Source organism: Cheilinus undulatus, linkage group 17, assembly GCF_018320785.1.
Source record: "Cheilinus undulatus linkage group 17, ASM1832078v1, whole genome shotgun sequence".
Lineage (NCBI taxonomy): Eukaryota > Metazoa > Chordata > Actinopteri > Labriformes > Labridae > Cheilinus > Cheilinus undulatus.
In genome coordinates, this window is record NC_054881.1 from 35,100,005 (window position 1) to 35,127,439 (window position 27,435).

Below are 27,435 nucleotides of genomic sequence, written 5' to 3' on the forward strand. Positions count from 1 at the left end.
CCAGGGAACGTGGCATACAAGGAGAAAAGCCACAAGTGTTAGCGGTACGCTAGCTGCCCAAACTGACCTCGACATCGTACATTATCTTTTTCATGGACGCTTGGACTTACCTTTAATTACACCCCCTGGGAGAACAGTTACCCTAATAACTGTTTCGGAGTTGAAAGCATTTAGACCCTTTTAAACCCTCAAAAGATCCTCTTTGAAGAAGGAGGTAATGGTCAAGATAAATTTGATTTGTTTACACTGAGAGGCGGAGGAGGTTGTTGTGGCTTGGACCCGGAAGTGGCGTCCGCTCAAAGTGTGACGTCGGTCCTAACAACCGAATTCGCTGGTAGCGCCTTGCGAGATTTAAAAGGTGATGAAACGTGATTTTCCAGCATTCCGCTGGATGTCATGGCATTTGATTAAAAGTATCCCAAATAATGAATTGTATCTTAAAACAGTTCCCGCAGCATGCTAGCATCTGCTGGGGTGTTATGAACTAAAAAAAATATGTGCATATATAAAAAATAAAAGATAAAACCCCCTCGTTTATGTATGATACTTTGAGGAGTTGATAGTGTAGTGGATATGATATTCGCCCTTAAAACCAGAGGTGGCGTGTTCGCGGCCATGGCGGAGCTGGCAATGGCCGGCTCCGTGACGGTGATGGCCAATCATGGAGGAGCCGGGTGGGAGACAAAGCAGGAAGCAGGAACTACTAGACGTGTCATGTGACATGACATCGTGGGGGATGGGGGGTCGCGACACCCTCACCTTGTGTGCTAGAACACACCGGGATTGAAGTGGTTGGCGATATCGAACTATCACTCCCTACTTTTCATAAACAAAAACAAAACACATTGTATCCGCCAATCCCCAAATAAAAAAACCCCACTGGCTTCAATAAACACACTGTGCACATTCACTAAATAACTAGCCTTTTGTCGTTTGATTGCAGTGATTGCCTCAAAAGGTTGTGCAACAAAATATTAAGTTAAGGGTACCATCATTTTTGTCCAGGCCTGTTTCATGAGTTTGTTTTGTATAATAATTCTGTTGAACCACAATTCAAAAGCAATGACTGATTTGCATTGGTTCATTTTCATTGAATTTTTATTTATTATTACTTTTGTCACATTCAAGTTATTTCTGTGACCATTTGGATTTTTCTTTCATTAACAGAGGGGTACCAACAATTCCGTCCACGGGTGTATATTGTCCTAGCATCCATCTTTAATGAGCTAACATTAGCTAGCCGTTTTAGCCTGAACATGGCACATGAAAAGCCAGGGAACTTGGCATCAAGTCATAAACCAGAACATTTTTTTTTATTAACACTTGTAGAAATACAATCTCTCGTAGGAGTACAAATAATAGAAGTCTTCAAGACACACATAAACAATGAAGTCATAACAAAAACAACAACCTAAAAAACAAAAGAGAAACAGAAAGGGCAAGGCATCACTTTCTACTTTAGATTCCATATTAACATACCATACATGTTTAGCTCAGATGGCATCATTATTAATACTCTATTACAAGGACACAACTCCATTAAGACCAGGTAAGATACTCATTCAAACAGCAACAGTCTTTTCATATTCTCATAAAGTATCTCCACCCGCTAGTAGGTATTTATCAGGGTTTGTAGTGACACAAAGTAGTTCTTAATTACATTCTTGAAATGAACAATTGATGGTTTCTTATTCTTCCATTTGCAAATATGAATATGATATTTTCCCAACATTATAATTATGTTTATCATAGTAGAATTTTCTGTGGGTACATTATCATTGTATAATAAAATTTGTTGTACTTCAAAAGCACCAATATTTTCAATTTTTATGTTCAGCCAGTTTTTTACGTCGTGCCCAAATACTGATGTAGTTGAGCATGAAAAAAAAGATGTTCTATTGTTTTGGGTTCATTTTCACAAAAAACACAACTGTCCACCTCAAATTTGAATCTCTTCCGAAGTAATTCAGCCACAGGGTAATACCCATTGAGAATTTTAAACTGAACTTCTTTTGCCTTAGGTGAAATTGGCCATTTCAGATAATTAAGGATTTTGTTAGTTACTGATAAATTGGAATTATTTAACCTAAACTTCGGTACACACTTATAGTCATGGAATATAGTCCCCTTCAGGGTTCTTCCCAGAGTTTTATTATTACACTTCCTGTCCCCAAGTGGCATTCGTTCAACTTTCAAAGCTGGTAGGACTATCTGAACCTCTGAATGCGTAAGAATATTTTGTATTATTTGCATCAAGGGGAGAGGAATAGCTTTACATGTTCTGTCATATTCTCTATATGAACATTGGAGCTTATATTTATCCTTGAATTGTGTTGTACTCTAGGAGTTGACCATTTTCATCCATTAGATCAGCAACAAAAACAATGTCATTTTCAAACCACTTTTTCCGAAACAAAGTTTTCCTATTAATTGTAATTGTTCTGTTGTTCCACAAGGTGGAGCAATGTGGAGTAAAATTATGGGAAAATATCATTTTCCAGTAGTACAGTACTTGCCTGTGGAGTTCTGACAGCTTTATTGGTAATTTTGTGATTTCAAAATCGCATTTTAACAAAAATTCAAGTCCTCCTACCTTATTAAATATATTTTTAGGAATATGAAACCAGAGATTCAGATTTTGTCAAAAAAGCTTTAACCCAGTCTATCTTAAACACTCCAACCATTGCTTCAAAGTCAAGTGTTTTTAAGCCTCCTTTACTGCTCTCTTTGACCAGCTGTGACTTTTTAACATAGTGTGTTTTGTTTCTCCAGATAAAATTGTAAACGATAGAATTGACTTTTTTTATTGTACATGGGGGAACATACAGGGAGTGACAGGGGTATACCAGCTTTGAGATTCCTTCCGCTTTGGATAGCAGGTTCCTACCAAAGATGGATAAATCTCTCATTAACCAGTGATTTAAGGACTTATTCATGGTCTCTATTTTACTAGAGATATTATTTTTTACCAGTTTTTCTGCATCATTTGTTAAATATATTCCTAGGTATTTCACCTCCCTTTTGACAGGAATATACATTATTTGAGAATCATTACAAGGATACAGGGGTAGAAGTTCACATCTCTTCAGATTTAAATTTAGGCCTGAAGCTTTGGAGAAAATAGAAATAATGTTCAATGCCTTTTTGAATATAGATTTGTCCTTTATGAAAAAAAACTGTGTCATCAGCAAACTGACTGATTTTAAATTCACGTCCAAGAATATCAATTCCTTTAAATTCTGGGTGATCTAAGACTAGGTAAGCTAACAGCTGTGTACACAAGATGAAGAGTTTTGGGGATATTGGGCAACCTTGTCTAATTCCACGAGAAATCTCGATTCTCTGGGTCATTCCTGGGTTTAGCAAAACATAACTGACAATTTCATTATGGAATATTTTAATAACCTCACAAAATTTTTGACCAAATCCAAATTTTTCCAATGTTTGAATTAGAAATGTATGTTCTATAGAATCAAAGGCTTTAAAAAAGTCTATAAATAGAATCAAACTTTCTGATTCTATAAGGGACTGGTAATCTAACATGTCCAATATAAGTCTCACATTATTATGTATGTATCTGCCTTTGATGAACGCTGACTGACACTCTTCCACCAGTTTACCTAGTATTTGTTTAAGTCTGTTTGCATACACAATGGCTATTAGTTTATAATCATTACAGAGAAGAGATATTGGTCTCCAGTTGTCTAGTTTCATTAGATTCTTATTTGGTTTTGGTAACAAAGTTATTAACCCTGTTTTCATAGAGGGAGACAAAGAACCTCTTCTTAGACATTCCAAGAAGGCTTTATACAACAGATCCTTTACTTCTTCCCAAAAATATTTGTAGAATTCTGATGTTAAACCATCAATTCCTGGAGATTTCCCATCTTTCATCTGTTTCAATGCACTTTCAAGTTCTGCCAAAGTTAAGTCATTTTCTAAAAATTCTTTATCTTCCTCATTTAGTGTTTTAATTTGATTTTGGATTGTTACAAATAGAGATTCACAACCATCTTTATTAAAGTTCGATTCATATAACTTGTTATAGAAGTGCCATATCTCATCATTGATCTGTTTTTGGTCAACTAAAATAGTATAATTTATTTCAAGTTTATTTATTCTTTTTTTACTTTGCCTATGTTTTTCTAAACCAAAGAAATACGCTGTGTTTTTCTCTCCCTGTTCTAGCCATCTAGCCCTTGATCTAATAAATGCTCCCTTAGCTTTCTCCATGTAAATCTCATCAAGTTGAGTCTGAAATTATTCTAATTCTGCTTTTTCCTCAGTTTACAATTCTGTTTTCTTACAGAGATTGTTTATTTTTTCAGTTATCCCACGTTGTTTTTCCATGCGTGTTTTGGTCATTCTTTTCCCTGTATCAATAGCTAACTTTTTTATTTCAAATTTGAACCATTCCCATTTGTTCAAATCAGACATATCTAATATGTTTATTTCATATAAGAGCATTTTGGTTTGTTCACAGAATTCTCTGTTATGTAAAAGACTGTTATTAAATTTCCATATGTTCTCTGATAATGTTGGTTGTCTGAGAATTTTCAATGTAAAATATATCATGCAGTGGTCTGTAAGAGGTGATGCTACTATTTCACATTTTGATATATCTTTGCATAATCCCTGTGATATGAGCCAGTAATCTAGTCTAGAGCAATGGTTTCTATTTGAAGCGTTAAACCACGTGTATCTTAAGGAGGTAGGGTTTGGCACTCTCCATATATCGATTACATTCAAAGATTGGCAATTTTTTTTTAAATTATCATCATAAACAGGTTGCTGTCCTCTGTGTGGAAAACGATCTAGCTATGAGTCTGGTGCTATATTGAAGTCCCGTCCCATTATCACACTTTCTATCATATGAGTTATTTTACACTCTTCTATCAGCAGTTCTAGTTTAACCATCAGTTCTGTTTAGCGTTGTATTGTTATAACCGTAAACACAGAGTAGGATACATTTCTGATTGTCCATTTCAGTTACTACCATAAGCCAATGTCCATCTGTATCCCTTTTGTGTTCAATTATCTTGCCTTAATATCGGTGTAATAAAACCATCACTCCAGCAGAGTGAGAGGTCCCATGAGAAAAAAAAATCTCATCACCCCATTGTTGTTTCCAAAATTTTTCTTCTGAAGTTATGGAATGTGTCTCTTGTAGAAAAATAACATTAGCCTTCTGTTCTTTACAAAACATAAAAAGTGCCTTGTGTTTAACTATATTTTTTGACCCTCGAACATTTAAAGATAAAAAAGAAACAGACATGAATAGTGTATGCCCTGTAGAATGCGCTAAATAAATTAACCATGTGCAGGAATGAACATTTTGTCCCTTAACAAGACTGTAACCCAGGAAACAATTACATTCATTAAATATAACTGTTTAAGACTCTCTTATTCAGTTCTTACAAGAAAAAAAAAACTCAATCATGCTACTCAGCATTTGATACCTAACTTCACATAAATTCTTTTCAGTCTTAAACCTTTCTCTTTACCTTTCTTAGTGGTTTTTCATGTCTTTCATGGATCAACTCGTCTACCATCTATTATGGCATATCCTTCCTTTAGGGTTGCTTTCTTTCCATTTCGACGTGCTTCTTGGACTTTTGGCCACAGCTTGGCTCTAACTTCTCTGTCTTCCTTGGAAAAGTCCTTTCTGAATTGAATGCCAAGTTCCTTGCAGACCCTCGCATCCTTTGACTTCTTCCACACCTCGTTCCTGATAGATCGCGTTGCAAACTGGATGATGATAGGTCTCGACATGTTATTGTGAGCTGCATCGTTCTTCCTTCCTAGACGGTGCACAGTGTCAACTATCTCTCTGAGTTTGTCCACAGCCACTGGGATCACCTTGGTAAGGATCCCGACTACTACCTCCTTCGTGTCCTCATTGTTTTTTTCCGGTAAGCCCAGCAGTCTTAGGTCCCATCTTCTCTTTTATCTGGCGTTCTCCAAACACATCTCTTTTAATGCGAAGTTTTCTTTCTTTAAAGCCTCAATTCTCCCCTGCAGTTTTCCGATTTCTTTTTTATTTTCTTTAACTGCTTTGGTGTTAGCTTCAATGAGGATCTCGAATTTCTTGAGGCGCGCGTCTTGGTCGTCAAATTTTTTTAAGACCACTTGAATAGCATCGTATATGTTAGCGTTGCTAACCTCAGCGTCGTTCATTTTTTGATCTTTAATCTTCAATCTTTTAGGGTCTGGGCTTGGGAGCGGCGTGTGGTCATCCAGGCGAATGGTCGAACCCTTCTCCTCCTCCTCCTCAATTTCTTCCAGCAACTCTTCATCGCATGCCTCTTTTAAAGCTGCTAGATCATAGTCATGATCCTGTATGCTAGCAAACTTTTTAGCTTTAGGCATGGCGTTGGTCAGTTAAGCTCGTATATCTTTTTAAACTCGGATTGAGTGTCCAAAAAGCTTATTCAAGGTCTTATAATAGTCTTCTTTTCCTTGGGTTGGCATTAAAACTTATGTAACTCACATTAGGACAAGGAAAAACGTATTTACATTGGACCCTGCTGCGAGTGCTGCTGCTCATTCCGCCACCCCCCAACCAGAACATGACATGTGAAAGGCCAGGGAACGTGGCATACAAGGAGAAAAGCCACAAGGGTTAGTGTTACGCTAGCTGTCCTAACTAACCCACCTCGACATCGTACATTATCTTTTTCATGGACGCTTGGACTTACCTTTAATTACACCCCCTGGGAGAACAGTTACCCTAATAACTCTTTTGGACTTGAAAGCATTTAGACCCTTTTAAACCCTCAAAGGACCCTCTTTGAAGAAGGAGGTAATGGTCAAGATAAATTTGGTTTGTTTACACTGAGAGGCGGAGGAGGTTGTTGTGGCTTGGACCCGGAAGTGGCGTCCGCTCAAAGTGTGACGTCGGTCTTAACAACCGAATTCGCGGGCAGCGCCTTGCGAGATTTAAAAGGTGATGAAACGTGATTTTCCAGCATTCCGCTGGATATCATGGCATTTGATTAAAAGTGTCCCAAATAACGAATTGTATCTTAAAACAGCATCTGCTGGGGTGTTATGAAATAAAAAATATGTGCGTATATAAAAAAATAAAAGATAAAACCCCCTCGTTTATGTATGATACTTTGAGGAGTTGATAGTGTAGTGGATATGATATCCGCCCTTAAAACCAGAGGTGGCGTGTTCGCGGCCATGGCGGAGCTGGCAATGGCCGGCTCCGTGACGGTGATGGCCAGTCATGGAGGAGCCGGGTGGGAGACAAAGCAGGAAGCAGGAACTACTAGACGTGTCATGTGACATGACAACGTGGGGGATGGGGGGGTCGCGACACCCTCACCTTGTGTGCTAGAACACACCGGGATTGAAGTGGTTGGCGATATCGAACTATCACTCCCTACTTTTTATAAACAAAAACAAAACACATTGCATCCGCAAATCCCCAACTAAAAAAAAAAAAAACCCACTGGCTTCAATAAACACACTGCATTCACTAAATAACTAGCCGTTCGTCGTTTGATTGCAGTGATTGCCTCAAAAGGTTGTGCAACAAAATATTAAGTTAAGGGTACCATCATTTTTGTTCAGGCCTGTTTCATGAGTTTTGTAAAAATAATTCTGTTGAACCACAACTCAAAAGCAATGTCTGAATTGCATTGGTTCATTTTCATTGAATTTTTATTTATTATTACTTTTGTCACATTTAAGTTATTTCTGTGACCATTTGGAGTTTTTCCTTCATTAACAGAGGGGTGCCAACAATTTTGTCCACGGGTGTATGTGTTTCACATCAACCTGCTAATGGGACTGGGGATGGAAATTAGCCATTGGGCTATAATCCTATGCATTTGCATGTAAATGTCCATTAATGCATATTGCCCCATTTTAAAAAATGATTAAATTAATCTCAACAAAACAACAAAAGAAAAGAAAGAAAATCAAAACAAGCATAGATAGCCAGTTAAAGGGGGAAAGAAAGAAACAGTCAAATTCCTGGCTCCGTGACGGTGATGGCCCTCAAGGAGGAGCCGGGTGGGAAACAAGAAGATATGAGAAAGCAGGAACTACAAGACATGTCATGTGACATGACAACGTGGGCTGGGGTGGGGGGTCGCGAGACGCACACCGGGGGCTGGGTTGGTTGGCTGACACCGATCCCTATCCATCACTCCTCACTTTAAAAAAAAAAAAAAAAAAACACACGCATTGCATCCGCCAATCCCCAACTGAAAAAAACTGGCTTCAATAAACACACTGTGCACATTCACTAAATAACTAGCCTTTCGTCGTTTGATTGCAGTGATTGCCTCAAAAGGTTGTGCAACAAAATATTAAGTTAAGGGTACCATCATTTTTGTCCATTAATGCATATTGCCCCATTAAAAAAAAAAAACTCCATGCAACTCTTAATTGTGAAAAACAAGGCAATTATCATTTGCTAAAATAAAACAAACCAGGTGAGAAGTGGGAGAAAAAATAACCCCATGCTTCTATACATATGTGTACAGGTGTTGAAATTGCTTTTCATTCAAATTAACAAGTTGGTTAAAAAGTCTTTAAAAATGTTCAAGTTGTTTTTTGTGTAAATTCATGTGTATTTTCTAATAGGAAAAGTCACTGAATAAACCAATATGTTTAGACTCACAAAAAGCATATGCATACTTTTGCCAGCAGATGGCAATGCTACAACACAATTACTGCAAAGTCTTCATAACCAGCACAGAGAAGTGGGTTTAGTTAACATGAAACCAGGTCTAAGGTGACCAGAAAAGATGAATGTGCACAATAAGTGGGGTTGTAGAAGGCTAAGTGCTAAAGCTATAACAGATATTTACCCCCAAGGTCATATTGTATGGACTAAGGTGGCCCGTATTGAACTATCTGAATATTTGGGGGCGGTAAGTGTTGTCCCTTCTAAAGAACATGCCTTTGGGTTGTGTTAACTGTTAAGCATTAAGGTCTCTTACTGGCTTGTTACTGAGAGTTATTAGATTTGCCCTGCAGCCCCTGCTAGTATTGAATTACCCTTGCACTCTCTCCTTTTCATCATGATGAAGACGATGGCAGCCAGTGCCAATAGGTTAAAGCAGGAGGACTTCACCAGACCTTAATTGCTTCATTTGCCTCTGCCTGCCAGGCACAGATGGAGCTCTTCATTACTGTCACTGCCAGCTTCATTCTGCTCTGCTGACAGCCGTCTTAAAAAGTGAGTGCTTGACATCATATAAGGACATGATGACACAGCCAAAAGACACAGGAGGAGGCAGGAGGAGGAACGAATTTCAAGAAATAAACAACCTTAGAAAGGCCGTATTTATTCATTATACTATAATCCATTCTTTTGTTAACAACTAATTTGTTGTGTAAATATAAAGGTAACATTACTAATATATATATACATATATTTATATATGTATATGGATAGTTTTTAGTCTTGACTAGACATTATTCATATGAAAGGTCAGCTAAATAAAGTATATAAAACATAATTATAAGAATATTCAGCAAGAATAAAATGGTTGTCTAGAATAACAAAAAATCAAGCTTGGAAGAGGGCCAACCACAGATTTGGCTGGGTCCCTAACAAACCCAGCAAATAGGCCCTCACCATTGTGATTTACTGGTGGGACAATAAACACATGTATTGGATCAGTAGTATTGGTGCTAGCATCTTGGCGAACAGTTACTTCATTTTGGAGCTGAAAACTGTGTCAAACTATTACTGGGTTCTGATGTTGAAATCATCTATTAGTGCAACTTTTCCATTTTGCTGATATCATTGCCACTTTTCATCAACACTGTGCAATTTTCATCACTTTTTGCATCTTTTTATGCATTTTTGCCACTTAACACCATTTTTTGCCACATTGAACACATTTTTATCACTAAAAAGCCATCTTTTTGCGATTTTCAATTCAAATTTCTGCACCTTCCTGCACATTTCAGCAACTTTAAAGACATTTTGCCACTTTTAAACCCTTTCCACGTCTTTTTCTGTATGTTTTTGCCACTTCTAAACCAATTTTTACCACTTTCCACCTACAGCTGTCTCTGTTGACCCAGTATTGAACCCTTTCGCCACTTTTTTTTTTTTCAATTTTTGCCGATGTGTACCACATTTCAGTAGTTATTATGGCCATTTTTGCTGCTTTTTCTTCCACTATTTAATCCCATTTCACCACCTTTTCTGCCCATTTCTGCCACAGTAAAGCCATTTTTGCCACTTTCTGCTTATTGTCACTCAGTTGATTTGTTATTGCCAGTATTAACTACTTTCAACCACATTTTATGCCCATTTTGCCCATTTTAACCACATTTCAGTATCTGATATGCCATTTCTTGCAATTCTCATCCCATTTCTGCCATTCTCCGCCTATTTTTTTCCTCTGTTGATCCACTGTTGCCACTCTATACACCATTTTGCCACATTTAACCCACTTCTGCTACTTTTAAAATCCAATTTCATCACCTTTTCTGCCCATTTGTCATTTTTAACACATTTTAAACCTATATTTAAGAAAAGGAATTTACATCTCAAAGAAGGCTATATACTACAATACAAATGTACCAAAAATATTTGTGGCTTTGATAAAAGGGGGAAAAAAATAATATTGTTATCACAGTTAAACTTTACAATGGACCATGATCTCACTGACTTCCATGGGTCCCAGAAAGCTCTCCTCTTCAACCCCCTTTATAGGCGGCCTTGCTAGGGCGAGCTCATGTCCTCTGCAAACTTGTGTCCTTTAAATTTAAAGCTATTCTGGTTTAAATTTACATCCATCTCTAATAAGAACCACATGTCAGAACATGAAAACATTCTTTAGATGATGTTAAAGCCGTTGAGTGGTATCATAGCACTTACTCTTAAGTTCATATTATCAATGCAATCTGCTTTTCAGTCTGCAGACGATGTGTTGGTTTTAAAAAGATCTCAGAATCAAACTGGAATGGTAGACAACAAAAAAATTCAAGTAGTTTGACTGTACTGGTATATCTGACCACCGAAAGTCTATAGCTTTGGCAACATGATGATCTCAAGCCCACTGTAAGTGGAGTCCTTTCAGACCACTTAACAGTAAAAGATCCATGTTACACACTTAAGAATAACAACCCATCCACATTCACAGTTTTCAATATAGAAACATCAGTTGGCATGGCAACTTCATTTGCACTCTGCATTCTTCATTCTGAGAAATGAAAATGATGAAGTGGTAGAGAATGATTACAATAGTCTTTCAAACAAAAAGGAGGTCAATTGATGTCACCTGCATGTCACATTATGCTCTGCAGACCAGCATAGCATTCCATGGGAAGGAGGAGCATGCTCTCAGAGAGGATATCTTTAAGGACTCTTAAGATTGGGGCTTGAAAAAATGGTTAAATGTTAAATCTGCTCTCTCTCTCTCTCTCTCTCTCTCACACACACACACACACACACAGCAATTTAATTCAGTTATCTTTTGAAAAATTGCTCAAGCTCTGTCAGGTTGCACAAGGATCACCCTTTTCAAGTCCAGCCACAAATTCTCTACTAGATTGAGGTCTGGGCTTTAACTCGGCCACTCCAGAACATTCACCTTGTTGTCTTTTAAGCTGTGTAGTTTTCACTGATGCTTCGGGTAATTGTCTTGCTGGTAAAAGACGTAGTTGTCTTGCAGACAGAGTAAGATTTACCTTCAAGATTTTCCTGTATTTGCTGCATTCGTTTCACCCTATACCTTTAGAAGCATCCCTACAACATGATGCTGCCACCACCAGTGAGGGTGGTGTGTTTGTAGTGACTTGTCTGATGGCCAGAAAGCACCATTTTGGTCTCATCAGACCAAATGACTTTCTCTCACAAGAGAAATGGGAGGTAAATTTTAAGGGTTTTTGCTAAGGGTCTGAGTCATGGGCGTAGCACAGGGGGGGCAAAGGGAACTGGTTACCCAGGCCCACATTAGGAAGGGGCCCTTGGGACACCAGCAATGAAAAGTGTGTTTTTATTTATTTGTTCTTATCAGTTAGTGTCATGATTGACTCAAAAGCAACCAAATGACAGACAACAGACAGAAATTTGTATCAAATAGGGTGAAATAAAATGCCGGGGAACCCTGCTCCTCCCTCAAAAACGTCCAAATGGTAAAGACCAGTGCTGTGAAATAATGCAAATAAATGTAAATTTACCACTGAAAAAATATTGCTCATAAATCCAAAGATCATGGTTAAAAATACATTTAAATTCATTGATATTTGTAAAAATGATGGAACATTTGTTGCTTGGCTAGCTGGTTAAGGGGGTCTTGTGTAATATTCTTTCTGGGGGCCCAAAATCCCTTGCTACATCCCTGGTCTGAATACTTCAATGGGATATTTCAGGTTTTTTTTTTTTAATTTGCAAAAAAATTCAAAAGCTCTGCTTTCACTTTGTCATGACATTTAGATGAAAAGTTTAGATGAATGAGAAAACATGTTTTTTTCCACTGTAGCATCAGACTGCAATACAACAAGAAAAAGGTGAAAGGGGTCTGAATACTTTCTGAAAGCATTGTAGACAAACAGTAGGTTATTACCTGTTGGAGTATTTCCTTAAAGTGTACAAAGACTACTTTATTCACTTCTGTTTCATCAAGTTTAATTGAAAAGCCTGAAGCATGTTGACATCTCCATGATTCTTGTTTTAGTTGACATTTTCACATTTTAACATCCAAGAGAGGCAGCCTCTACATCAAAACTGTCTTCAGTCTTTTTAGTCGAGCTATGGTAGTGTTAATCAACCCTGCTCAACCAAAGAGCCAAATTGTTGAAAAATACCTTTGCAAGAGCCACAATCTAAGTGGTGAAAGGTGGCAAAAATGGTTCCAAAGTGGCAAAAACATTGCAAAAAAAAAAAAAAAAAAAGAGAGAAAAGTGACTACAATTGGCAAAAAGTAGGCAAGAGTGGCAAATAGGGCAAAAAAAAAAAAAAGGAAAAGTGGTATTTAATGGCAAAAGGCAGCTTAAATGGGCAAACAGTGGTGAAAAAGGGCAAAAATGGGATTAAAGTGGCTAAAAGAAGTTCTGAAAATGGACCAAAAAAAGAGAAAACAAGTGTAATTTGAATGGCAAAAGGTATCTTAAATGGGCAAAAGTGACCAAAAATGGTGAAAAGGGGTAAAAATGGGATAAAAGTGGCAGAAAAATTGGAACAAAAGGGGCAGTTTATGGCAAAAGGCAGCTTAAATGGGCAAAAAAGTGGTGAAAGAAATTGAGAAAAGTAAAAATAGTCCAAAAGTGGCAAAAAGGTGGTAGGAAATGAGAGAAAAGTGACTAAAATGGGCAAAAGGCAGTCAAGAGTGACAAAATAGGGGAAAAAATATGAAACAATGGTTTTTAATGGCAAAAGGAAGCTTAAACTGGCAAAAAGTGGCAAAAACGTGGTGAAAAAAATGGGATAGATGTGACAAAAAATGGGAAAGAAGTGTCGAAAAGGAGGGGCAAAAATGGGCCAAAAACATGGGGAAAAGTGTGTACTTAATTGCAAAGGTAGCTAAAAGGGGCGGAAAGTGGCAAAAATTGTGAAAAACGGCAAAAATGAGATAAATGGGACAGTTAAGTTTGACAATTAAAGCCTTCTGTATGAGCCTGGGAAACAAACTCATTAATGTGAATAATTTCTGAGGTCAAAGTTTCCCTTTTCTAAGGTTGTTTTCGGGGAATAATATTTCAATTTAAGACATAAAATAGCCACATATCATCACAAAGAGCCACATGTGACTCTAAAGCCACACGATGAGTATCACTGAGCTATAGGAACATATCCAGTTATTTATTCGAGCAGTAATCAGAACAGATGAAAAACTTCACAGCTCCTTCTCCTTTAAATTTTTCCGCGAAACAGCAACGTGCTTACTTTGACGGGTTTGGCATCCCTGCAGCGGCCGCCTTCCCTCTCACGCGATTGGCCGAGCCGTGGGAATATTCAAATCCGGCTTTGATTGATTGGCCCAGAGCCGGTCTCAGCGACGCAGAGGACTCATTTCCATTCCGACATCACTCTCCGTGGCACACTCAGCTCAGTCGGCTGTAGACATGACATACAAGCGGCTGCACGGAGAAGCATAATCGGTGAAATTATCATCTTCACGAGTGGTGAATATGTCGAGGGAGTACTGTTAATGGAGCCAGCTTCATCAATGGATATATCTCCGGAGGTTTCCAGTGCGCAGTCGGAAATCAGAGGCGAGATTGCTTTTGCAGAGGAAATACGCCTTCCGAGCAGGAGAACAACCAATCAGCCGTGGCGAACCAAAGATAAACAAGCCTTATGATAAGACTAAACTCTGTAAGATACTCAACATTATTATTTTCTCTCCATATTCATATTTATGGGACAGTCTTTGCGCTCTGCCAGACTGTTTCGTGCGCGCTCAAGTGATTTCTATATTAGCTGTGCTAACAGTAATATGCCTAATAAGTCACGTGAAGATGCTTCTTTTGCATAAAGCCAGGATTTCCATGCATTGATTTTATGTTGACAGCGCGAGTGGTGAAAGATGCCCAGTGCGCACAAACGGAGGAGCGTCTCGCCCTCTCTGTGGTTAAGTGCCCTGCTATTTTATATTGAAATATGGGCCGAATTCAACCATGAGCTTTCTGGTTTATACTCGCATACAATATTTCCTTTTATGCTCAATCAAGCGGTAAATCTTGTGAATATTGGCCCTAATTGGGTATTTCTCTGACTTAAATCCATTTGCATATCAAACATCTGTTTTCTCTCTCATCTTTTTCATCTTCAAGTGGTATCTTTGTGATGCTTGATGGCTTTGAAAGTCGCTTTATATGTCAGTGGATACACAGGAAGTGCTTTGAAGTATATTATCGGTCATTCAGGGCAGCTTCTGAAGGTTTCCATTTCCATTGTCTGGAAGCCGGAGGTGGGATCATCGCACCTCACTGCACCGGTGGCAGCCGAGGTTGAAGGTTATAGCCGCAGCAGAGGGGCCTATAGATTATTGGCCAGGTGTGAAATTCTACCCTGCGTGCTTTTTTTTCCTGCTTGTGCCAGATCTTTTATTACCCAGAGAGATGGGATGTCACAGCTTCCCACCAGAGGCAGGGGAGGAAAAGCCTGCAATTTGGTGTTTTATTGTCCTCCTCCTTTATCTGTCTGTTGTCTGACCTCAGGAGGAAATGTACTTCCATGCACTTGCTTTGATTAAGTCATGAGGCTAGGGCTGCTGCAAACCATCGCTCATTGATCAGCTGTTTTTTTTTTCAGAAAGTTGGGGGAAAAGCACATCAAGACTTGCTTCACAAAGCAGGGCATATTTCAGACACTTTAACCAGCTTATGTCTGACATTTTAAGAGAAATTCCAACGTTTTATTAATCTCCTGTCAAAATATTTAGGGATTATCTGTTTGGCACTGTGTTGAAAATGTCCTTATTTGCTTTCCTACTAATCTATCATGGCCTTTGATACTGTAAAAGAGGCAAAGACAAGCAATTGTGACTAATTACATTTACTCAAATTACAGAAACTTAGTAGTTTTCTCATGTACTTGTACTTATTTAAGTACATTTTGAAATCCACATACATTTTAAAGGTAAAATTTTGTACTTTTACTCAAGTAAAATACTCTGTGCTTTTTCCACCTCTGTTTACTATACTGCCATTTCAAATCTAGGGGATATGTGGGCGGAGTTTCCCATCATGCCCTTGGGCAGAGTGGTCAGATGAGTTTTATAGAAATGTTTCAATACCATTTTCCTTCTGGATACAGATTCTGATGGAACAACCTGCCATTTGTTAAAAGTTCCTTTCAAAGGGAAAACAGTATGGTGGTTAGCATTGAAGCTAGCGGTAATACTGATTTAAAAATGGATTAAAGAAGGGAAAACAATATGGTGGTTAGCATTGAAGCTAGCGGTAATACTGATTAAAAAATGGATTAAAAGAAGGGAAAACAATATGGCGGTTAGCATTGAAGCTAGCGGTAATACTGATTAAAAAATGGATTAAAAGATGTTTAATGTCGGGTTTATTGGTGTGGACTGAATCTTTCAAGTCCTGAAAAGTAACCAGAGTTACAAGAAATGCTGCCGTAAGGGACTCAAAGGCATGGATAGTGTCAATGGGACGGCACAACAGCTAGCTTCAAGAGTAAACAAGTAAGAGGCTACGTTTTGTGTTTCAAAAGTTATTTAACTTTTAATAAAATGGGTCACTTCTTGTCGTACACGACAAAACACATACAGATAGTATTTGTCATGCAGCCTCGGAACTTTGCTGCTTGGTTCCTCTTCGCTCCTCTGAAAACGGGAGCTCTGGCATGCAACGAAGAATTGATTTCTGGTTTATAATGCTAAAATTTAGCATGGCTAAAGAAGCTAAGTGTAAAGCTAAACAAAATGGCATCAGATTGGTGCATAAAGATGTTCTTGCTGATACCAGTACTTGCATTTTCACCAGTACTGAAGTATTTCTGATGCTGTTTTTTGAATTGAAACAACTCCAGTGTTTTTTATGCATTTAATTGTGTTTTGATGTTGCCTGTTGTTCATTTATCCCTGCTGGGGTTTTTTGCTCATGTTTCAAGTAGATTGCTGTTATTTTTTAATGTGAGACACATTTGCACCATGAGTGAAGTTATCCACTGAGTTAGAATTCCTACTTTGGAATTAAGCTGCTCCTAAAGGACAAGTAGTGTGTATTCTTCATCAGTATGCATGAAGTTGACTCTGCTTTGTTCTTACCAGAGACCCACCTCGCTACAGATTTGCAAGAGTTACACTTTCTAAAGTGTAGTTTAACTACTACCTTTAGTGTGGACTAAAATTGACACTTTAAAGTGTTAAATTTAGCATAATATGAGTTTAATTAACACTGTTAATTTTGCTGTGTGACTTTACCTGAACAAACTGAGGGGAGATCTGTTCTCTTGTTGTTCTTCCCAATACCAAAGGATTATATTTTACTGTTCAACTCCTCAGTAGCTACTCAGTAGTCATTACTTAATGTAAACTTTTTATTAAAAGCGTTTTACTTAAATTTATAGACCAGTAATTGTACTTGTACTTAAGTAAATTTTAAGCAAAGTAACTGTACTTTTACCTGAATACAGTAGTTGTGTTAATGTAAACAAAATGCATATTTTTTTTGAATTATGGTTTATTTTTATTTTGCCTATTTAATTTGGATATCACCAAATGCAAGTCAGTTGGTGTAACTATTGTTTCACCAAATATTTTGCAACAAATACGTCATCAAAAATTGTCAATTTGATATTGGTATTGACAGATAGAAGCTTAAAAAGTGAAATATTGGTATTGGCATAGATGAAATTTTCTGCTGATATTTATAACCATTTTTTTCTATAAAAATCTTCCTCTGTATGAAGTAAATATTGGCTTTACAAGCAAATAATCCAGTGAAGTTTTAAGCTGGACCGACAGGCCTGTGTCAGCTAAAGTGTTTTTCTTTATTTATCATCATTGCTTACGTTTATACTCAATTCTTAAAAAGTGTGTTTTAGGGACTGAAGTTTTAGGTCTGAACTACATTTAAATATCAGTAAAATATCGGTAAAAATATGACGCCAGGCATCCCTGTCTAAAATGTATATTTTGCCTCTTTTTAAGAGGTTTAAGCTGGTAAAACATGGCCCAAAAAGAGTAAATCGCCATTTTTTAAAAATCAAAATAAACATGCAAATTTAGTATTGCATATCTCTGATGTCATTTGGTCATCAGGCATCCTCTTAGAGTCTGCAAATTAACTTTTCGAAATCCGCCTGGACATTTTGATACAGGAAAAATAATTGCTGAACCATCATTTTTGGTTTGTTTTACGTATCGATACAGGTAGGACTTTGTTAAGAATTTCAAAGGGTTGAGAACAATGGATGTGGAGGACCCCCTTTGTTCGCCCAAGGCCCTAAAATTGCTAAATCCGCCACTGTGTTGCAATGAAATTTATAGTTCCTCATGCCCTTTCCCTCATAAAATATGTATGCTTTCTTGATTCAGGGTTAAATCTATACTTACAGTCCAAGCTTTCACGTAATGAGTCAACGCTTACTGCCTCATATAATCCAGATATAGAGGCTAAGTCAGTGTGCTCTTCAGCACAGACTGTTAAACTTTACTTATCCTAATGACATTTTCAGATGTGGTTGTTTGTTGAACCTGTCCGCACAGCCTGTAAATTGCATCCCGCACTATGAAGCAGTCAATGTGCAGGTATCCCATGGGGGGTTTCCCCTTCTGATCTCCCATCACACCCCGGCAGTAATTCCAGCCCTGTGAAGAGAAGGGATTTGTCATTTTGGCTGCCCGATTCCCTTTGCTTCCTCAGGAGCGAAGCTGAGCTCTGATTTATTGTGAAGTTTCCCTCGGCTCGCTCAATCTCCATGCCTACCGAGTAACTGAGCGCAGGAAACGGCTCGACCGCAAGAGTGACCTTTTCTTGGATGTCTGTTAGCGAGGGCTGATTAAGGTCATGTCTTTTTCTGCCATGTCATCCGTAGCTCGCCTTTTTATGTGAGGAATTGGGTTCTTTTTGGACCGTAGAAGGCTGAAAATGAATCAGAAACATATAAAATGTCACTGTCTTGAATGCTTAGCCAGTTCTCTCATGCAGCCTCTTTAATCAACTTTTATCTGCTAAGAGACGTCATGTGTAATTACAGGCAGCCTGCTATCTTTTGAAATCTGTCTAATTGGTCTTTTCATTCTAATAGGATAAAGGGGTAGGGAGACGGGGGGTTAAGGGTGGAAGGTTAAGGACTGCGCCTCTGAGGTCATCAGGGAGGGGAGCTGGAGGGGGACAGGACTGCCTGGAGCTCCAGTAAGCTTTATTGTATCTACTTGATAGCTCTCAGTCAGTCATTACTTCAAATTAATGATTACGCCTGCCAAATTGCAATTGATGCATCATCATTTGCCCCAAATAGAAAACGCAGTGAGATGATGAAATTTTTTAGTTGCTCCAGAGATCAAAGGCCCTTTTTTATCCCAGAACATTTTGATGTTTCATGGTAGAGAGCGTATCATTAGGTTATCTCCCACATTAGAGGCTGAATTTTCTCTACGGTTTCTAATGAGTTTCATGTTTGCTTGAGGATTTTAATGACTGGAAGGAAGCAGTGACCCTAAACATACAGAGGACAGAGCTTTCAGGGGGGTTGGGAGGGACGACGAGTTGTACTTTCAAGTCCGTCTCTCTGATTTTTTTGTCTCCTATAGTTTAAAAACATTCAGAGATGTGCCTGGGTTGATTACCTTGAGTCTGATTTCTTTGAAAAATAACTTATCAGTGCACAAACCTTTAGCTCCATCTTTCACCATCTGTTATCTTTGAAGTCAAGGTTTTCTAAAGGCTGGACAGCACCCCCACAGCTCTCTGACAGTGTGTCAGTGTGAGTATGCTGGGATAAGGATGAGATAAGGCTCTGTTTACCTTCTAATGCTACCTTGGCATCGGCCGGGCTGTGCCCCATGCAGCGTGTTTCTTTTACCTTGGCACCGTCTGTGTGCGAGGGCAGATTCTGGTCAGTCAAGGTTTTGTACTCCTTATCAAAGGCTGTTTACAGATAAGATTTAATTGTGCAGCCTTGGATTGATGGCTCAATTTGTCCCAGGTATCTTTATACAGAAGATGTTTTGATTACTATTTTAATTTTAAAGAAGTTTTGTCTTACAGAAGTGGGACTAGATAACAATATACCGTCATCCTGGCTTGTGTGATACAGTTTATTGAGTCACAGATGCCAAATACCGATACTATACTGTTATTATTACAGAATTGCTGTATCATAATATGTTGTCATTCTAGGCTATAAATGGCAACATATCATATTGTTCTGTACTTTACTGTACTGCATTGTATCTTACTATATGGTAGTAGCCAAGAATTTAATATTAAATTTACTCTAAATACTGATTTCCAATCAGGTTGTTCAGTTAAAGTAACTTGTGGTATCGTGGCGTGTCATACTGTAACATAAATCACATTATACTGTACTGTATAGCAGTAGTTTTCAACCTTTTTTCCCTGGAGCCCCTCCTTACTTGTATCTAAGAAAAGCCAAGCCCCCCAAGACCCAAACATATAAAGAAGAGATAGAGTGCTGTGAAAATCAACATCAATTTAATTGTTTCATGGACAAACCCAAAGAAAATAGGTCTGTTTATCATACCAAAAGATGTTTGTATAAAAAAATTTACATCAATTTTTCTATGTTAGTTAATATTTGGCAATCTAATTTTGATAGCCTAAGAGCAGACAGAGCCTCACGCTCCCCCTGAGATTATTGGCGCCCCCCTCCCAAGGAGTTCTGGACCCCAGGTTGGGAACCACTGTTGTATAGCAGTGTTTCCCAACCGTTTTTCCTTGGAGCTCCTCCTACATGTAACTAAGAAAAGGGGAGCTCCCCCAGGACCAAAGAGAGAAGAAAAAGTGAAACACTGCCCCCAAAAGTCAACCTAGATTTTAATTGTTTCACTGATAAAACCCCAAAAAAGGCCTATTCATGCTTTTCTTATCAAAATACCTATACTTAATAACTGCTTTATCATGGTTTCGCCAATATTTGCAAATCTAATTGTGACAGCCTTAGAGCAGACAAAGCCTAACATCTCCCCAAGGATGTTTGGTGTCCTAATGTACCAAGTATATCTGAACTTATTGTACTGTAACATAAATTGTATTGTACTGTTCTGTACTGCACCGTATAGTGTCGTATCATACTGTATCATACCGTATCATACCGTGATATATATATCCTATCATATCATATCATGACTTTAACCTGTGGTTCTCACCCCACACAATTTGTCAAGCAGATTTAAGAACTTTTTCGACTACCGGTAAGTGTTGAAACGGCATCTCCTTCAGCCACCTCTTGGTGTTACAGAGCTATTTCCAAAAATAATAACTGAGAGGCAGAGAAAACTGCACCAACATCAAAAGTGTTTAACAGATTGAAAAACTCTTTCTGACATTCAGATTAATCGCTGCTTGTCTGAGTCAATAACACATATTCAGTAGTAGATGGTTGTACTGTGAGTCTCTGACTCTTGTCAACTAATGCAGCCATTAGAAGTTAAATCATTTCAATTCACTTTCACTGCAGTGTAAGGTGATAATTCCACCTAGGGAAAAATGTGGCTACAAATTCATAGTATGACTGAAATCTGCAGTTCTGTTGACAATATCAGTTTCAGTTAAGTTTAGCTTTTCCTAAGTTTATTTACTTGCTTCATTTGCATTTTAGCTGAATGCATAAAGAATGAAATTAAAACCCTGCTTAATTTTCTTTTTAAAAGGTTGTAGCTTTTAAATAACAATGATTCCAGCGCATTGGTGATGCTTGGGTGGCCCACTCAGGTATATTTGAAGCCACTGAAGTATATTTACTGACCCCTTTTTTCATCTTTTACTTTAAAATGTGTGTATACCTGTAGTCACCGTCTGCCTGCAAGAGAGATATGATAAGTAGTACGCCCCAATAGTATGCCATTGTTTTAACGTTTTTCTACAACTTCTTGCTCACCGTTTGTACTCCTGCACTTTAGGGTGATGGCGGTGATATGCTACCTCAGCAAGAGCAAGGCTATGAATACAAGATACTTAAATTATAGCTTCAAATAAAACAGTTGAATGTACCTGACAAACTTATTCATACAGGAATGATACATGGCACTTCAGTAATGCAACTCTAGGGTGTGCTTTCACACGGGGCCCCTTTAGGGAGGTTTCCATCTGTCATCGCGAACTTTGCACATTTTTAGCCACTGCTTTGGTTTAAATTTTGTCATCCCTTTGGTGTATCCTACTGGCCCAGGGCCCTAAGCTGTTACCTGCCGTTCCTGTTGACAAGCAGCACCTGTGCTTTCACAAGGAGGCCCCTTTAGGGAGGTTTCCTTCCGTCATTGCAAACTTTGCACATATTGAGCCACTGCTTTAGTTTAAAGATTGTCATCCCTGTGCTGTTTCTTACTGGCCCATAGCCATAGGCAGTTACCTGCCTTTCCTGTTGACAAGCAGCACCTCTGCATTTATGCACAAGCCTTGCCCAAGTATGCATCTGTGTCGCGGTTAGGAAATATGTAAGCAGACTCATAAAGCTGTCTGCTATAAACGCTCTGAAGCTTTATTTGATTTATTGTGATTTGTAGGGTTCTTAGACTTCTGTGCTCAGAGATTTATTGTAACCTAACCATCTTGCGACGACTATGTGACAGAAACTTTGATGTTCATGGGTTTTCTCCCAGACACTCAGCCATTTGCTCTGTATAATTCCCATCCATTTAAATTCTCTGGACATCTGACTGATTATTGCCCAGCCATGTTATTTACATAAAATCTGTGTTTGCGCATGAGTTGTATAGGAAACGCTTCTTAATGCTGTTGTAATACCTTTTATAGGAGCTAATCTCAATGGAAATGAGGCTCATTGTTATCAGCCTGGGGCCTGGAGTGTTCTTGCAGCGTGGAGCGGAGTGGCTCCGGGTTGTTTGGTTATCCTGTATGTGAACCTTTGTGTCCTCTTTTTCTTTCTCTACTGAGAAGGAGAAGAAGGAAATCTGGGTCTCTCTTATATGCCGCTCTGATACCAATTATGCAAACTATTATAGAATTTAACCAGGCCAGCTCTTATCGGCTAATCCAGAAGTAATAGATTCTATTAAAAATGTATGAGGGGGTTGGGGGGATCAGTGTGTGTGCGTGTGGATGGTTGTATAGAGATGAATATAGCAGCTGCAGAAGCACTGCTGTCTAATTCAGTCTTTATGTCAGCCTACTTGTCTGGTCTCCATTACTTAGACAGGATCCTGCCGTGCCTGCCTTAAAGATAGTATAAAAGCCATACATAATACACAATTAATTAAACAGTGAGAGGATTGTTATTCATGGAGCATGTCATTTAAAGAGAGACGCTGCCTTTTTTCTTCCATAATGACCATTTGCTCCCAGTTAATCATTTATTTCTTCTCTAAATTAACCTTTTTTGCCTTTGTGTCTTTTCCCCTTTTCCTCGTCTGAAGGTTCTGAGGGGAAGGAAGGGAAAACATTAGCATAGCACTCACATGCTAATCCACCCCGAGAGTGAAAAGGGTGCTCGTCTTAAACCTTTTTCATTATCATCTAATTATTAACTGAGGATTCAGAGAACTGCTAACAGGAGCGGGGATGGCTCCGGCTAGGGAGGGGTGTGTGGCAGAGGCAGTAGTGTGCATCTTTTCCTTTCATGTTTGTTGAGGGGGAGGATTTTTTTATGCAGTTTGCCTCTATCTTCGCTCTGACCCTTGATGCTGCATGAAGTCATGAAAGACTCCAGAAGGTCAGACAGATGCTCGTGTCTGAGTCTTTGTATAATTCAGGGCCTTTTCCTACTTTGATGGATGTTCTTTTGCTGCAGAGGCCATAAAACCAAGACTTTTTGATTTTTTTTTTTGACATAATTACTTTTTCCTGGGATGTCATACATTATTACTTCAATAAATGTGATCCACAGAGGCAGAAATGAGTTTAAATCCAGGCAGAACTTTCTCCGTCACTCTCCTCATGCCTCTTCTTTTTCCATATTAGAAAAAGTGACGTTTTGCATCTCGACAAAGACGAGAGATAGAGGCTTGAGAAATATAAGCTTATTTATTAGTGAAGATATCCTTATCAAGAATCCATGGGGGATGGTTAGATGGACTGCAAAACACAAGGTCTTTATCTCTGGGCCTCTCAGTGGGCCAAATCCCACTGTTTATCAGCTGTGAGGACACTGCCCAAGAGCGGCGAAGATTACACGTCCTTGTGGCTTTAAGCGAAAAGTTGACACAGAAAACAGCAGATTTAATGAGGATTGGGCTGATAAGTATGTGTTTATCATGCATCATGTTTACTTATGATAGCTGACAGGTGGATCTCTGTAAAACAAAAAGATGGATCAAACATGAAGTCATTCCCGATAGAACTGTTACGATCTACATCTTTTCAGGGTTTATTTGATAGCTGTAGAGATTTAAAGACAAGAGATGCCCTAAAAACCACAACATCTTTTTTCCTCCTGACGTTTTCTGAAGTTATACGTCTTTTTGGGCCAGATAGGGAGTTATGGGGTCCCTGATATGGCCCCTGGGCTGCCCGTTGATGATCACTGCCTAATGGTTATTAAGCCAGCTTGGAGTAGAGTGCAAATTAGGGATTTAACTGATATTACGTCTTTAGGGCTGATTAAACAAAGATTCATGAGGCCAATAACCAATATTTGAAGTCGATATGTATTTATGATGACTGATAGACTATATTTTATGTGATTTTAAAAAAAGTAAGTAATTTAGGAGCTCTGTAGACATGAGAAATGCCACACAACAACACAGCACCATCAGGAAACAGGAAGAGATGCCATATGACTGTGTCAGTGGCACCCAGGCTTCAGTGTTAAATGGCTGATACTCGTGCCATGTGTAGCCAATCAGATAGTGTTGGGGGCGGGACAGGGCTGCCCACAGAATTAACTTTCCTGTTTGTTGCCCCTTTTCCTCTTTTCACACATTTTTTGGCATTGTATTGCCACTTTTGACCAATTTTTGCCCTGATGTACCACATTTGCCCCTGTTTAACCAATTGTTGCCACTTTAGATCAATTTTTGCCATTGCAAACAAATTTTTGGTGTTTTTCCACCCTTTCTTGCTCCTCTGCTACTCTCGGCCAATGATTGCCTCTTCTTTTTGCCAGTTTTAATCCATTTTTGCTGCTTCTTGGCCATTTTTGCCAGTTCACACCACTTTCTGACATTGCTTTTGCTCTTCTAACTCATTTTTGTTGGTTTTCACCCTTTTTTGCAACTGCATTCTGCAAAATTTAACCAATTTTTGCTGCTTCTTGGCTATTTTTGTCACTGAGTGGCACTTTCAACTAATTTTTGCTGGCTTCCACCCTTTCTTTTGCAACTTTTTTTTTGCCAGTGTTAACCCATTTTTGATACATCTTTGCCAATTTTGCCCCTTGACAACAATTTTTGCCTTTGCTTTACAAATTTAAACCATATTTGCTGTTTTTAACTCTTGCAACCTATTGTTGCCACTATATTCCCATTTATGTCACTCATTTACCATTTTAAGCCAACTTTAGCAGCTGTTTACCAGTGTTTATGTTTCCCCCTCACCCCCATTGCTAATCTTAATCCTAACTCTCTTTGGGGTTTCCTTAGTTGGTGGTGTGTTATTTTTGATTTTAGCCCCCCTACACAGTAAATTTACCTGAGTAAATTTTACTTTAATTGAATCAAATTTTACTCTGAAAAATATAACATTTGTCCCAGTCTATTTGGAGTAAAATTGACTCTGCTTGAAGAGTAATGTTTTCAGAGTTGTTTTTACTCTATAAAGTGTTTTAACTCTTAATGATGATTATGTTCTCCATAATGAACAAAATAAAAACAACTCTACAGCAATTGTACTCACCACTGAGTAATTCAGACCTTAGTTTACTCATTATAGAGATGATTTTCTCAATATAAAGTGATATTTAATTCTTTCAGAGCTGTTTTTGATTCCTCTTACAAATGTTTTCTGCTCTTTACGGTACAATTTCTCCTCCATTTACAACTGAGTAATGCTAATGTAGAACTGTATCTTACTCTAAATATTCCTCTTTATAAAGATCTACATTTCCTCTTTAAAGATAATTCTGCCTTTCCATCTATAAAGGACATGACAACAAGTGGTTTATTTTTGCTTATATGTGTTAGACATAGTGTTCTTATATTACAGAAACAATTGTGGTGAACATAAGACAAGGACCCAGGAGCAGAGCACGAGATGAGGCAGTTAGGTTAAAGAAGTTTATTTGACAACAACAGTGCAAACGATGGTGAGCTGGCTGGCGGCTGGCAGAATCACTGGCAGTGAGCATAGAGACACTGCAAAAAAGGAGGACAAAATGGAGTTAGACAACACAAAAACTCATCTAAAATCACTAGATTATCAAAGGTTGAAGAGGAGCCAGTTTACCTAATTAGAAGCTGTAGTACACAGGTGTCTGAAGTTCATCACCAGGTGAGAAGGTCTTGATTGCAAAGGACACTAACAAGCTGCAGCTGTGACCGTCCATGAGTGACGCCAGCTGAGCTGGAACTTCAGTGGGTGTGGTTAAAGTTTTTCCTCCAGCAGAATTTACTCTGTGTTTTAATAAATACACTCAAAAAAGAGTTAATTTTACTAAATTACTTTTGAGTAAAACATTGTTTACTCTGGAAAAATGACTCCCCAGATTTTCCTGTGTACTCATCCCTAATCCGAGTGTTCAGGTGCCTTACCCTAACTCTCTGGGTTTTCATTCATTTTGTGGTATGTTAAATTTGCATTTATACCCTCTATAAATTTTTTATTTTTCTTCTCGAGGCTGCCCCATTGTAGAAGTCTGCAGCGTCTGCAGCCGAATGCCCCAGCATAGAGGTTTGCAGCCAGATCCTCTTGAGTTTGGTTGTGGTGGAAAAGCAAATTGCTGGGCTGCCGTGCCGAGCCACGCCACTCAGTGTAGTGGAAAAGCCCCATTAGGCTTTTATTTTGAAGGTTAAATTGAAGTAGCACACACACTATTGTGTATACCATTTTTCTTTACTATTTTGGCTACTTTATTCAAATGAAATGGCACGAAAAGGTAAAATATGAAACTTTTTTCTAGCCGGCATTATAAAAGTGCTGGAGATACTGATACTGATGGAGAGTCTAGCCCAGATAAAATCATGCATTCTGGGATCTCTTTGATCTTAAATCTTTCTTCCCCCTTTTTATTTATAACCCTCCTCATGAGCAAGGAGGCAATTTTAAGCCTAAGTTTTCAAGAAATCTCTTTAAATTTAAAATTTAGATAACAGGATGAAAGAAGCCATCATTACTCGCAGTTTTCTCCATCATTTCTCGCTCCTTCCCCGGCTTTCAGAGAAACTTTTTCTTTTAAGCCACTGCTGGTCTCTCTTTGAATTAAATATCCTCCTTGATGTATTTTATTCCAGCTGCAAATTATGGGAGTAATGGAAGGTATTCCAATTCAAGTCTCATTTTCTGCTGGTGAAGGGATTTCCCTGGAGATGCCTTTCCTCCCCTGTGCTCCTCCTGCGTTTTCGTCACCTCCATCTCGACACAAAACGTGCGGTAATGGAAGGGTTGTTGTGAAATTGCCATTATTTTCAAAATGGAATCAGAGCATACTGAGGCTTTTAGCTCCTCACATGTGTGTGCTAAGATGAGAGAGGTTGCAACGAGCAGTTTGAAGTGGGCTTGTCACCAAGGGACAGATGTTGAGCGGAGGAGGGGAGCGGGCGTATGGAGAGAAGGAAGCGAGAGGGAAATTTTATTTTTTGCTCCTGGCACCTGAGTAAAATGAAAGCCAGTCTTTCTTTCTTCCTTTTTTTGAGGAGAAGGTAATCACGTTTCTGCAGCTCATCACTGAACGCTCTATTCTGTGGCTGAACG

The 27,435-nt window shown here is 38.5% G+C and overlaps 1 protein-coding gene across 2 annotated transcripts in view; it reads left to right on the forward strand.

The window, feature by feature from the left end:
- The first annotated feature begins 14,031 nt into the window (after nucleotides 1–14,031).
- LOC121524789 (protein FAM222A) overlaps nucleotides 14,032–27,435 on the forward strand; it is a 38,330-nt gene continuing 24,926 nt past the window's right edge. For both annotated transcript variants that reach the window (XM_041810297.1, XM_041810298.1), the window contains exon 1: nucleotides 14,032–14,296. The gene's annotated coding sequence lies outside the window, so the exon portion shown is untranslated. The remainder of the gene's footprint in view (nucleotides 14,297–27,435) is intronic.